The sequence below is a fragment of the Sminthopsis crassicaudata genome, chromosome 6 (assembly GCF_048593235.1).
Source record: "Sminthopsis crassicaudata isolate SCR6 chromosome 6, ASM4859323v1, whole genome shotgun sequence".
Lineage (NCBI taxonomy): Eukaryota > Metazoa > Chordata > Mammalia > Dasyuromorphia > Dasyuridae > Sminthopsis > Sminthopsis crassicaudata.
Genome location: NC_133622.1, coordinates 100,577,285 through 100,592,336, shown reverse-complemented (window position 1 = coordinate 100,592,336; position 15,052 = coordinate 100,577,285). Strand labels below are relative to the sequence as shown.

Genomic DNA, 15,052 nt, shown 5'->3' with positions numbered 1-15,052 from the left:
AAAAGAAATGACCATGTATTAGGACATTAAAAGTTCACAATCAAAAGAAGAAAGGCAAAAATATTAAATGCATTATTTTCAGATCATTATGAAATAGCAATTATGGGTAATAAAAAGCCATGGAAAATAGATTAAAAATAAATTAGAAACTAAATAAAGTAATCCTAAAGAATGAGTGGGTGAGACAACAAATCATAGAAACAATCAGTAATTTCATCAAATAGAATGACAATGAATCAACCTAACAAAACTTATGGGATGAAATCAAAGAAGTTCTGAGGGAAATTTTATATTTCTAAATGCTTACATGAATAAAATAAAGAAAGAGGAGCTAAAAGAATTAGACAAAGACAAAAAGACTGTTAAAATTCTCAATTTAATACCAAATTAGAAATATTTAAAATCAGAGGATTAATAAAAATAAAAGTAAGAAAACTATTGAACTAATAAATAAAATTAAGAGTTTTTTATGAAAAAAAAATTAAATAAATAAACCTTTGGTTAATTTGATTAGAAAAAATAATGGAGAAAACCTTTCCTTAAAGTGATTAGTAATCTAATCTAAAATCACCAGCAATCATGCTATGGGGATAAACTCTAAGCCTTCCCAAAAAGATCAAGATGCTCATTATCGCCACTATTATATAATATTGTATTGGAAATGTTAGATATTATAACAAGAGAAAAAAAGAAATTTAAGAAATTAGAGAAGGCAATAAGGAAAAAAAAAACCTATCACTCTTTTCAGATGACAGTACACTTAGAGAATCCTAGAGAATCAAGTAAAAAAACTACTTGAAACAAGTAACAACTCAAAATTGTGGAATATCAACATTTAAATATATTATTAAATCTATAAATTTATCTATCTATTTTTTATATATGACCAATAAAATTCATCAGCAAGAGATAAAAAAGATATCCCATTTAAAATAATTTTAGGTAATATAAAATATCTGGGAGTCTATCTGCCAAATCAAATGAACACAATTACGAAACACTTTTTACATAAATAAAGTCAGTTCTAAAAAGTTGTAAAATAATAAAATCTATTACTCATGGGTAGACAAAACCAATATAATAAAAATGATAATTCAGCTTAAATTGATTTACTTAGTGCCGTATCCATCAAATTACCAAAAAAACAAAAACAAAAAAAAAAAAACTATTTTATAGCTTTAGAAAAAATATAGACAACATTAATATAGAAGAAAAAAATTCAAGAAAATCAAGTAAATTAATGGGGAAAAAGCAAAGAAAGATAGCTTAGCTGGACCAGATTTAAAACTACATTATGAAATAGCAGTCATAAAAACTATTTGGGGCTGAAATAGATTGGTAAAGCAGTAGAATATGTTAGGTAGAAAAGGCATAGTAGTAAATGATTATAGGAATGTACTGATAAACACAAAGACTCCAGTTTCTAGGATAAGAACATAAGAAAAACTGCTGGGAAAAATAGAAAAATAGTATTGTAAAAACTAGACAACATATCACACCATATACCAAGATAAGTTTGAAATATGTTGCACAATTTAGATATAAAGGCCAACAGACAGCATTAGGATAATAAATAGTAATTTACCTGTTGGATCTATGAAGAAGGGAAGAATTTATGACCAAACAAAATGATACTATTATGAACTATATACATTATGAAGTGAAAATGGATAATTTTAATTATGTGATTAATAAGGTAATAAACAAATGCAATCAAGATTAGAAAGTTATTAGAAAGCTGGAAAACAATTTCTGTAGTCAGTATTTCTAACAAAAGCCTCATTTCCCAAATACATAAAGAATCAAATCATATTTAATAGAAGTTATTTCTCATTTAATAAATGGTCAAAAATATGAACAGGCAATTTTCAGATAAAGAAATTAAAAGTGTCTAGGGTGATATAAAAAAATGCTTTAAATCACTGTTGATTAGAGAAATTCAATAAAAACAATTCTTAGGTACCACCTCACACCAATCAGATAGATTAAAATTACAGAAAAGAAAAATGATAAATGTTGGAGATGCCGTAGGAAAATTGGGACCCTAATGCATTGTTAGTGAAATTGGGAATTGATTCAATCATTCTGGAAAGCAATTTGGAACTATACTCAAAAGGCTACAAAATTGTGCGTACCTTTTGATCCAACAATACTATTAAGTTTATATCTCAAAGAGATCATAAAAAAAGGGAAAAGAACCCTCATGTACAAAATATTTAAAGCAGTTATTTTTGTGGTGTCAAAGAATTGAAAATTGAAGGCTATCAGTTGGGGAATGGCTGAACAAGTTATTGTTCTGTGAGAAATGATGAGCACACAGATTTCAGAAAAACCTGACGAGACTTACATGAACTGATATCAAATAAAATGAGCAGAAACAGAAGACAATATATATAGTTACAGTAATACTGTGTGATGATCAACTTTGATCAATTTAGCTCTTCTCAACAATATAGTGATCTAAGATAATTCCAAGAGATTCATGATGGAAAATGCTGATTACATCTAGAAAAGAACTACACAATCTGATTGCAGAGCAAAGCATACTATTTTCACTTTTTTGTTCTTTTTCTTTATAATTTTTTAGCTTTTGTTCTGAATTTTCTTTTATAACATGACTGATATGGAAATGTTTAACATGATTGCATATGTATAACTTATATCTGACTGCTTGCTATCTTGGGAAGAAGGGAGGAAAGGGAGAGAGGAAGACAAATTTGAAACTTAAAATCTTAAATCAATGAATGTTGAAAACTCTATGTATAATTTTAAAATCAAATACTATTAAATAAAAATTAAATGTAAGATACTTATAAGCCAATGTGTACATAGTGCTTTTGGATTTACAAGCTCTTTAAAAATTATTCAATTTGATTCTCATAATAACTCTATAAGAAAGATACTGGAGTTATGAAAACAAGTTCATATAAATCAAATTATCATGTAGTTAGGAGAAATATTTAAACCCACATTTTCCTGCTTCTAAATTATTTCTGTTGCCATTCTCACAAATTTTCTTAATGACTAATGATAAATTATTATATAATAATTTGACACAACAATTTGAATAATTTCAAAAGACGAAATTGGGTACTAAGAATAGAATCAGTAACGTCACAGATGTGTAGACACATCATTGTATGTTTGTAGGATAGGAACAAAATTAGTCTTCCTGAAATAAATAATCACATTAAGAAGTAAGAACCAGTCTTAAACTATCAGATTCTTTACAACTTGAGACACTTATGCTTTGCATCTGATATTGTATTTACCATACTGTCATGATAAGTTCCAATATCAGAACCTTTAGCCTTTTTGCTCTCCTGCTTATCTACCTTTCTTCTTCTCGGTTTTGGTTTTGTTTATTTTAGAGAGGCTTTGTTTTAGATTTCACAAGTTATCTACCCTCTAAAATCATCTCCTCCTCTAACCACCAGTTCCCACCAGAGTGGGGGGTTAATCATGTCCTTCCCTTTACTAGAGCATTTTCCCACTCTCTCCTTGATTATTTTTAGGATATTTTATGATGCCTCTTACCCATGGCTAAACATATTTTCTTCCCTTCCTCCTCCACGGCAAACTCATGAGGAAAAATTCTTCCTTTATTTGCTCTCAAAGCCACCTTTCAGAGCAAGGGAGACTAAGATCTGAGCAAATATCCCTCATTCACATTTCTCAAAATCAAGTTCTTCCATTGAATACCTTGCCATGACTAACTGACCTAAATAAACTTTTTTCTGCTTACCTTACTTTATCTTTTCTCTGAATCCTCTTCTTCTGAAGCTACTTATTATTTCACAGCATTCTGTCTACATAGCTCTGTCAGAGTCTGACTTTATCATTCTGTTTGTCACAGTTTCTACAGAGATAATAAAATTCTATCCCTCTGGGTCTGTCTGAACTTTCTTTTGCCTTTCAATCTCTCTTCTTGTTCTTGTTCTTCTTGTTCTTGTTCTTCTTGTTCTTGTTCTTGTTCTTCTTGTTCTTGTTCTTGTTCTTCTTCTTGTTCTTTTTCTTCTTCTTGTTCTTTTTCTTCTTCTTGTTCTTTTTCTTCTTCTTGTTCTTCTTGTTCTTCTTGTTCTTCTTGTTCTTCTTCTTGTTCTTCTTGTTCTTCTTCTTCTTCTTCTTCTTCTTCTTCTTCTTCTTCTTCTTCTTGTTCTTCTTCTTCTTCTTCTTTATCTCTCTGTCTCTCTCCCTTCCTCCTTTCACACATCCATCCATCCCTTCCTCCCTCCTTATCTTTCTCTCTCTCTCTCTCTCTCTCTCTCTCTCTCTCTCTCTCTCTCTCTCTCTCTCTCTCTCTCTCTCTCTCTCTCTCTCTCTTTCTCTCTCTCTCTGGGTGTGTGTGTGTGTGTGTGTGTGTGTGTGTGTGTGTGTGTGTGTGTCCCACCCTCCATCCATTTTTCTAATCCTTCCTCCTTTCCCTCTGTCTCCTTTCCCTTTCTACCTCACTCTATCTCAAACTCCCTCTGTCTCTGCCTGAATATATGTTTTGTTTTATCACAGGTTTGAAACATGAATCATTCTTTTCAATTTACTTATAATCAATTGTGAACAAATGTATCTATTCCTTTTTCCCCATTACTGATCAAACTAAAGTGACAGGCATGTCTGAGGAAAAATGGAAACTGCAGTTCTTTCCCCCTCCCCTAATTCTAAAGCAGGAATCCAGCCATTCTCCATAAAATGTTGAATAATTTAAAAAAATTTATGGATATACAGAAATATCTACATATTTTATCTTTTTCAATGAATTTCACAGTATAACTAAGTTTGCAGTGCTGCAACAAATGAATTGAGCAGTTGGGAATAGAAATGTCAACAAGGGAGTTATGAGGCTATTTTAAGAATTTAGGTTTGAGGTGACAAGGGTCTGACCAAGTGTGACAGCAATGAAAATATAAAGGAAAGGTTAAATAAAGAACACATTATGGAAATGGCAGAAAGAATACACATCCTTAGACAAGATATTTAAGTTTAAATATTCAGTGTTTTTGTCTGTAAAATGAAAGGTATGTATCAGCCGTTTCCTAAAGTCCCTTCTTTCTCTATATTATTATACTGATATTCTGAAAAAAATTAAATGCAAATGTGTATCCTTAGAAGATAACTCATTTGAAAAAGTAAATAGAACTTCAGATTAGCCTATATGTACTATATACACTCTTCCTCCCAAATTCTCCTTACTTCAATTTCTATTTCAAGCTAGCTCAGCAAGGAAATCAACATCACTAATATCATACCTCCATTGGTTCCAAAAAACATGACTGCTTAATGCATCATCACTTTTACTTTTTTCTAGAATTTTCCTTCTCTTGTCACCATCCTCATATATGGGCTGTATTTTTCTCATCTAAGAGAATGGAAATTCCTAGAAAGCAGAAATACTCTTACTTTGGTATGCATGCCCACAGGTCTTAACGTACTATGACATCAATATATTTATATCTATATTTTATGCATGCATATATATACTCATATTCATGGTAATTAAATGTCACATAATGTACAAGTATTACATATTATATATGCACATATTCATTCATGATCAAATAGGACTTAGTGAAGCTGGGATTAGGGAATATTGATAATGGGAACTCTATTATTAGAAGAATAAATGTGTCATTGACAGAAAGAAAAAAAGTTTAGAGTCTGAGCTATTTTGTTTTCTTTTGTTTTAAAAAATCAATAGTGAAGTTTTAGACAATTTAGAGATGAAAATAAGTCATTTAGAAATCTAAATGTAGGGGCAGAATCAAGATGGCAAGGCTTTAGAGTAAGCAGTTTTGTCTTAGTTCTCTCACCATCATCACTCACAAAAAAACAATTTAGAGAACCAAACCAAATTCTAACCAGGAATGCCAATAAAAAGCTACAGTGAGTCAGTTCCTTCCCAGCTTAAAATAGCTTAAGAAGGCAGACCTGCAAGTCTATGGAACCTGGAGTTAGGGCTCTCCAGGAGTGAATTGTTTTAGTAGCAGAAGCTTCAAATAACAGAATTGTGGTTGCAACAACAGCAGGGAACAGCCCATCACCTAACTACTGAATACTGGGGCAGAAAGGAATCCCAGGGTATTCTTGTACTAGCATTAAGATCAGGAATGGGTATTAGGTGACACCTCTATTGCCCATTACTTAGTCCCAGGCCAGAGCTACAGCACAGAGGGAAGACTTTGAGGTTGCAAAGGAGCAGGAGCTCTACCTATGGAAGAAGCAAGGAAACGATGGACGTTGCAGTGTCTCTGAGTCCAAGAACACAGAGAGGATTCAGTTTCACTCTTTACTCTATCACAAAAACCTTCAATGAACTAAACAAGAGCAGAAAACCAAAATTAAGGGCAAGCCAGCAATTCAGTCACCCTGGGCATGCAGGTTAGATATGATAATCTGGATCAAATTACTCTACAAATATTGAAAAGGGTTCATTGGGAAAAGTTAAAAACTAAGTTGTTTATGGGTATTGGGTTCTTGATGATCAGGGTATTACTAATAAAGATAATGACAGAAGTATTTGGATATGAAGAAACTACAATTATTCCAATGTATTATGCTCAATTTATTATGTCTTTCCTTCAAATGCATGTGAAGAAAAGATAGAATGGTAGTTTGAAATATCATGAAAGCACTAGAGTGAATTTTCAATTTATTCCATAGGGAATAGAGAGGTGTTGAAGTCCACTGAGCAGGAGATTGATGTCTCCAGAGCTGTGCATTAGGAAGATTAATTTGGCAGATGTACACATATGAATTAAAAGTATAGGGATTAAAAATGAGGAGACTAATTAATAAGTGATGGAAATCACCCAAATAAGAACCAGAGAAGTCATGAATAAGAATGGTGATGGCAGAAAACTAAGGGATATATGTAAGAGGTTTTTAAGCCAAAATCACCAGGACTTCAAGACTCATTAGATATGAAGAGGACATGGCAATAGGAAAGTTTAAGACGACTCCAAAGTTATGAGCATAAGTGTCTTGGAAAATGTTTTCAACAGATAAAGATAAATTTGATGGAGAAATAATGATACATACATATGCATAAATATAATTATGTATATATACACACATATATTCGTAAAAAGTATGCATTTATGTGGGTGTATAAGCATGCATCTGTACACACATAAATATACACATACACATATTATATTATGTAAATATATAGATAGATAAATAGACAAACATTTATCTTTCTCTCTATATTAGGAGATGATAATACATACATTTTGTGAGGTGCTGATCAAAAAGTGCATGGAGTCTTGATCACCAAGCAATTTGGAATGTGAATCTGGAACTCAGGAATAATGCCAGAATGAGAAATGAGGATTTGGGAGGCAAGTAGATCATACATGGGAGTAGAGATAACAGATGATGTTATGGAATTCAATCATAACAGCAAATGGAAAATATCTACATTAAGTGTATGATTAAAAACTCATTGAAAGAGATAGAGAAGGAATTGTAAAAGAAATAGGAGAAATAAGGTAATTCAGTGTCACAGAAGCCAAGGGAAAAAATTTAGTTTTTATAATACTGTAATGTAATGCTAATTCTTAAATATTGTAAGGAGAAAAGCTAGGGAGAAACAAAATCATTGCACATATCAATTAGGAGATCATTAAACTTTTAAATGATTAATTTTAAAAGAAATAATGGAAATCTAAGCCATATTTTGAATAATAAGAAGTATGTAGGTAGTGAGAAAATAAAGGCTATTTATTGGGTGTTCTTTGTAGCATATTTGCTAGGAATCTTCCAGTCAATCCTCACCAAAGGATTGTTCAACTTCTGCTAAGGCGAACCCAACAACTCTTGAGCTATCTCATTCTATGTTTGGACAGATGGATTTGCCTGACATCAAGTCTAAACTGGCATTTTTGAAACTTCCACCAGTTGAATCTGGCTTGTTCTCTGGGACATAAAAAAAAAGATAAATCATTCTTCTACTTTATAGCCTTCCAAATCTGAAATCTTCTTTGATTTCATTGTTATAAGAAACTCCCATCAAGGAAACTATCTATAATAAAACCTATTCTTGGAAATTTATATGGGGACACTAAGAGGTTGAATGACTTGCTCAGGGTGATATCCAGTAGGTGTCAGAAGTAAGACTTGAATGTAGGCCTTTTTTGAGTGAAATCAGCTGATGCAATATTTTCTGTGGACAGTATGTTGAAAAGAAGAAAATAAAATGATTATATGCATTGTAATCTAACATATGAGGATTTAAATTTTCTTTCAAATGATATTATAATTTAACTCCAATATAAGATTTTATTTATTTGCTAATAAATATTGAATGACTTTTAAAAATGAATTTTGTAGGAAAAAGTACAAATTTTCTTATACTGATCTGAACAGATTTTTTGTCCTGGTGCCATACTAGGATAATAAGCATGTAGATTAAGAATTTTTGTGCTCATGAAAGGAAGAGGATCAGATTCAAGCACAGGGCTATGAAAATAAATTAATGTAGGATTATTTCCCTTATCTGAACAGTGCCTGAAACATATAATTGTAATAAAAGGACTAAAATCCAGTTGTTGATATTCCATAATCATAATTGTTCAAAAATCTAAATAAGTTGAAAATGTAACAACAATAAATATAATCAATTTTCATACAATATAAATGTGGCTGTGATGACATTTCAAAGTCAGTGCAAGATTTCTCAGAGAATAATATTAACATTTGCTCCTTCTAAATTACCACAGTTGGCAATATCTGTAGGAATATGGCATACTTTATAAGATTCCTAAATTCTTTATTACTTCTTACAGACTTTCAATAATGTCATATATTTAAGTGCCACAATTAGAAAAGAAAATTCTCTATCAGGTTTTATACATACACTTACAAGCAAATTTCCTCTTTCCTTTTTACTTTTTTAAAAATCACTTACAAGCTAATCTCTCCTTTTAACTTTTCTTTTTCAAATTCACATTTATTTCTCTGAACAAAACCAAGACTACTTGTTACTGAAAAGAAATGGGGAGACAAAATAATAAGGCTTTAGAAATTATCCTTGCAAGAAATTCATAAGTCATGAATGAAAATGATAATAGTAAAAATAAAAGAGATAGATGTGAGAGAGTTGTTTGGGACAAAATCAACAAGACTTCAGGTCTTATTAGATGTAGGGAGAACACTGCAATTGGATAAATTTGATATGATTAAATATCAACCATAAAAACAGAACTAGAATATAATAGCATATCAAAGATACAGAGCCAAAAAGGGAATTAGGTATGGCATGCATGAATAGGTTTAGTTCAAGACTGAAGTGACTTTCCATAAAACTCATCTAGTTTTTTCAGAGTCTTCTTAGTGGTGATCTAGGCCTGTGATTTCAAAAGTGTTAGTGGTTAAATTTGAAAAAAAAATTTTGTCTACTAATAAGATCTGATACTTTTTTTAAAACTTATAGCCTTAGAAGTAGTTTCTGTGATATTGAGAGGTTAAGTGATTGAGTAAAGTCACTGAGTTGGTATATTTCAGAACCAGGTCTCTTGTAAATCTGGATCCAATGAATCAAGATTTTTATCCTTTCTAGAACAATACAGCTTGTTTTTATTATGGATTTGAACATCCAAAGAAAAGTTTAAAATGTAGAATAATGAAGAGATTATATAGGTAGCAATCTAGAAACAGGAGAGAAGTTGATATGATAGAATGAAGGGAAAGAGAGGGCGTAAATGAAGAAGGAAAGATTTGTAGAGAGATAACTTTAAAAATTAAAATAATAATGATATTGATATCAAAGGAGTAAGCACAAGTATAGTCGATGATATTTTCAGGTTTAAATACCATTTTAATATGCTAACATTCAACAATACAAATCAGCAAGACATTTTATTGAGAACCCATAAGTTCATATAGCTATAATCTAATAATTAGTTGATTTTGAATCAAAGATGGACTATAACTAGCTATGTGTAACAAAAATTATAGAACTATAGCTGAGACATCAATAACTCCATAAGCGTAATCTCTTTAATTATCAGTAAGGAAACTGAGGCCCAGGCAGATTAAGTGATGTGTCATGAAGCATGTATCAGGAATGGAGTTCAAACTCAGGGCTTCTGAGTCAAGAGCCAGTACTCCTTTTACTGAACCATACTACTTTCTTTAGACTATGATCTAAGAGAGGCCCTAGATTTCTTTCAATCTGAATTTGAATCCCAAATTCTCTACATTGTGACCTTGAGCAAGTGACTCAAATTCTTTAAATTGCAATGTCTTTTCATACAAAAGAAAAGGATTTGGATTAGTAATATGTAAGGTGCTTTTTGTTTTCTGAATCCAATGAACTCTTTACCTCAGTTTTTGTACCTATGAAATGGGATAATAACACCACCAACCTTATAGGGAAGGTATAAGGATAAAATAAATGTTAGCTATTATTATGACTGTTAATACTGTGATTTTCTTCAATTTCAACACAGTCTATTGTCTTAGATTTGGAATCTGTCTTTTATACAAATAGGTCGTGATTAGTGTGGAAATTGTATCATCCAAAATCTTTCACTGCACATTTCATTTAAATTTGCACCTATGATCATATTTTATATAATTATAACTTCAAATAGTACAAATTCAAATATATGCAACTATTTTGAAGGATTAGTTATATATACTAATTGGGCCACAGCTGCACTCATCATAAAATATGAACCCATTAAATTCCTTCTCACAGCAGTTCTAGCCTGAATTCCCACTTATCACCTCTGCATATTCAAGAAATTAATTTAATATCCCAGTAAAATGACGTATGATATGCATAGTTATCAATTAAATCCAAGATTATGGGAAATCTCTGAATACTGATTTACAATGGTCAATCAAACAAAAGAAAATCAGTGAGCATTCTATCATCTTATAGAGGTAAACATGGTTTAAAAGCAAACCTAATGATGTCATCTGTAGCATCATTTGGTTTTTGCCAAAAAAAAAAAAAAAACAACCCTATTAAATAATTTCCTTTTTTATGGATTCATAAGAGCCTTTCAGCTCCCACTGATCATCTCTCTAGCCCTTATGGAGTACACTATTGTATGCCAAGGATGAAGGAAAGGACAATGACTTCATTTGTTTTGCTATAGCCATAACTTCTGAGGGACTACCTAACTTAAAAAAGAAATTTGTGACCTGATCATTTCTACATGGTTAAACCACAAAACACTTCAAAACTTTTCCTAAATTTCATCAGAATCCCGACACTATGATGGCAAGCAATAGTCCATTTTTGGAAACTAGGGGCACATTTTAAGAAATACAAATAATGTTCTAGAACAGATGAATTATACTTTGATGTAAGATCATGAAGATATAAACCTTTCATCTCCCAGGCTGCCATTTTTTGAAGTTGCCAAGTGCCCCATTGTTAGAATATAAGTTCACTTTCATACATTTCAAAGATTGGAAAAATTAGCAATAAAATAAAAAGTAATAATTCTTAGTTAATAATTTCCCTTAGAATGTTTTATCCTGAATCACCAACATTATTATCAGACAGCATTGCACTCTTTATTTTTTTTTACTTCCATTCATCAGGTAGTTCTGAAAACGCCAAATTAATTAGTTATTCTCAGTCAAAAGAAAAATGTGCCAGTTTTTTCCTATATATTTTAATGTCAGCTCCATGAACATTTAGCTAGAGTTCAAAGTAATTAATGTGACATATCCCCAGTTTTGAAACAACAGAACTGGCAGTCTCTTTGGCTTTAACATAAATAGTTTTTTCAAAACAATGAATCAAAAGCCATGATAATTTTCAATATAATTTACCTCAAAATTTGCTTACCTTGAGAAAGAATGTCACACTTCTAGCAGCAATTAGCCTGTTAAAAATAAAACAAACCATTTATTTATAATTCTTAAATAGCAAAAAATGACAATATATTATGGTGCTTAGTGGAATTTCATGATACTAAAAACTTTTCCTAATTTTGTTCATTTTTAGGCCAAAATGAAAATAAGCTGTTTGATTACAATAAATAAATGCTTCTCTCTTCACTGCATGTGCCTAGAAAATATGAAAGCTAATGAGTTTCATGAGACAGCAAAAACAGATTTTCCAGGGCACCTCCTCCAAGTCATGTGATCAGATGAGGGCACAATTCACTCATTCACTTGAATAAGAATCGCATGGATAAAAGTTTCTGCAAGAAAATTTAAGGGTGAGGTGTCAAAGTAGATTTCTTTTCTAATGAAAAATGTAATGTCTCCAGGTGAAAGTTATTAATGTGAGATGTAGTTCATTCCAATAGAGCATTATTTATAGTGCTGGTTGTATTCTTTCTCTGAAGTACATTCAAGTCATCACTGAGAGACTTTTATTTACAGTGCATCACAAATAGCACTGAGATACTATAGAGTGAAAGCATGATTTCCTATAACAGGCCCATAAATTTTAATTCTCATAAACTCTATTGCATCACTGCCATATTTTCTGCCTATCACCAACAAGGGTGATGGCAGACAATAGGAGTAGCTGCACAAGCTCTAATGACTTCACTCTCTTACAGTGTCAGTGTAAGAAGGGTAAGAAACACTAAGTGACCACATATGTCCATGATGTGAGCAGTATGATATATGTTCATTATGCAAATAACCCTCTTGTAGATTAGAAATGTTTACTTTCAATTGATTGTATCTCATCAGACTTTATTGGCTAAACAACAAACCTTGGAAGATATATTACAGTACATTTGAAACAAATAACGTATAAGTCTGTCTTAAATGCATTGCATTTGGATATTAATCTGTAAATAGAAATAGGGCATGACATAAATTCATCCAAGTTCATTACAGCAATAAATTGTCAAGACTTAGAAAAATGGTAGCTTTGCTTCTTGCTAATCTCCTTCATCCATTGCTTCTCTGAGCTACCAATAGTTGTGGACACGGATGAGTTACAAGGCTCAAAATCAAGCCTAGTAAATAATATTTTATTCTTCTAGATTTCCTCAATAATACATTTTCAACCAATGGTAAAAGTCTTTTCATTCTTCATTAGATTCATTTCAAAAGAACTTCCTGGACTTCTCTCTTTATTTATTCTCCTTCTACATGTTCATTCTTTCATATATAGGATCAGAAAATCAGACACAATAAGATGAAGTAATTTGCTTAATATTGCACAGGGAATAAACAACAAAGGCAGGAATTAAACCCAAATTTTCTGCCTCCATATAGAACACTCATATCATAAGTTACTTTACTATGTAATATTTTAAAAGTGTCTCATAAATTAATTTGTGATAAAGCATTAGTACCTCATAAAGCCTTCCTATTTTATACTTAAAAGAGGTATTTATGTATTGGTTGGATTTATATTTTTTAAATTATAATGCTTTTTTCATATCACCTTCATTTCAAGGATAAATACTTTGTCCCTCCCTTCCTTTCATACAATACAAGGAAGAAAAAGGAGACTAGAAGGGAGGGAGACTGAAAGGGAGAAAGAGAAGGAAAGGAGAGAGAAAAAGAAATAAGGAGAGAGGAAAGGAAGGGGAAAGAAAAGAAAAAAAGGAGGGAAGAAAGAAAGAGAATGAGCAAGAACGAATATTTAGGAAAAAAAATAAGACAGACTACTATCACAAAGTTCATTTTTCTACTCTTAAGAAGCAGCAATGACAGCAAATCTCTTTCTGAAATTTCAGGTGCCAGTGGTCAGTGAGCAATTCCTTTTCTCCCCAAATAAGGTCTATTCAGTACTCCTTAAATCAAATACCTCTTTCCAAGGTCTGGCAAACGCAGGGGCCTTTAAAAGGAAATTATATTTAAGTAGCATATGCTACACCTTTCCCAAACTTATTCTCACTAGAAGCAAGTGCTGACACTGGTGGTCTAATTGAGTTTTGGAGTGTTTTAAGGAAGCAACCATTCATAAAATATAGCAGATAGCTAACTTAGAGAGTGATGGAGAAAATTCTAGGTGACTAGAGACTTTTTCAATATATCAAAAAAAAATTTTAGACATTTCTGATTTCTGGCTAAAAACATTTCAATTGTTTCTTATGATTTAAAATTTTACTCCTATGATTACTCTTTATATGTAGGAATGACTGCACATTAACATGAACATAAAGTTTCTACTTTTATGAATAATTAGAGGGTTGCAGATTAAATAGACAGTACTTAGAAGACATCTGACCCAACCTCTTTATTTTAGATCTTAAAAAATAGGCTCATAAAGATTTGGTGACTTTTTTCCAATATTATGGCCATAATAAGTAGGAGTATCAGAATTTAAATTTTCTGTGTCACAGTACATTGTTCTTCTGACTTGATTTATGATGCCCAATTATTTAACTTTAAAGCACCTATATTTCTTCACATCTGCAAAATCATCTCTGAAATACTATCAAAATCAGATTTTATCAAAAGTGTGTTTCATGGGAGAAACTTTGCATTTTCATATAGTTAGCCTGTCATTAAATACTAATGCCATTTGAATACTCAGAAGCTCAGAGTTGTCCATGGAATAAATATGACTTAGAAATCATCTCATCCATTTGTCCCATTGAATTTATAATTAAACTGGGGTCTTGAGAAATGAAATTATTTGTTTAAGGAAAAATGGCTAGTAACTAGAGACAATGGCCCAAAGCACAGTCTCTTAGTTTGCTTGTCTACTTATTATACCATATTGCCCTCGAATTATACTTAGCCAACTATCTTATTGCATGGAATGATCAAAAAGGATCTATGCTTTTGTCTCAATATTCTGTAATGACTCCACTTAATTTGAGGATTAAAAACCATATCTACTTCTATTATAGATGATACTAGATATGGAGTATGAACAGAGAACAGATGGCTCTTAAAATGTAGTAGGTTACATAATGAAACATTTGAATCTGAATTATTTTTTCATCTCTTTTGGTTCCAGTCAGGCCTCTAATGTTCTTTTAATGTAAATTTTTATTTGTGCATTTCATGGCTGTTATGTGAATCCATTGCCACTGAATATATTCAGTCAAAAGTCTTGTTGAAAATTAACAAGATTCTTTGAAGATTTAAATAACGGAACACATTTATTTTGATA

The 15,052-nt window shown here is 31.4% G+C and overlaps 1 protein-coding gene across 13 annotated transcripts in view; it reads right to left on the bottom strand.

Moving 5' to 3' along the window:
- TENM3 (teneurin transmembrane protein 3) overlaps positions 1–15,052 on the bottom strand; it is a 3,351,339-nt gene that overhangs the window by 2,645,636 nt on the left and 690,651 nt on the right. For all 13 annotated transcript variants that reach the window (XM_074276236.1, XM_074276245.1, XM_074276241.1 and 10 more), the window contains exon 3: positions 11,804–11,840. The gene's annotated coding sequence lies outside the window, so the exon portion shown is untranslated. The remainder of the gene's footprint in view (positions 1–11,803; positions 11,841–15,052) is intronic.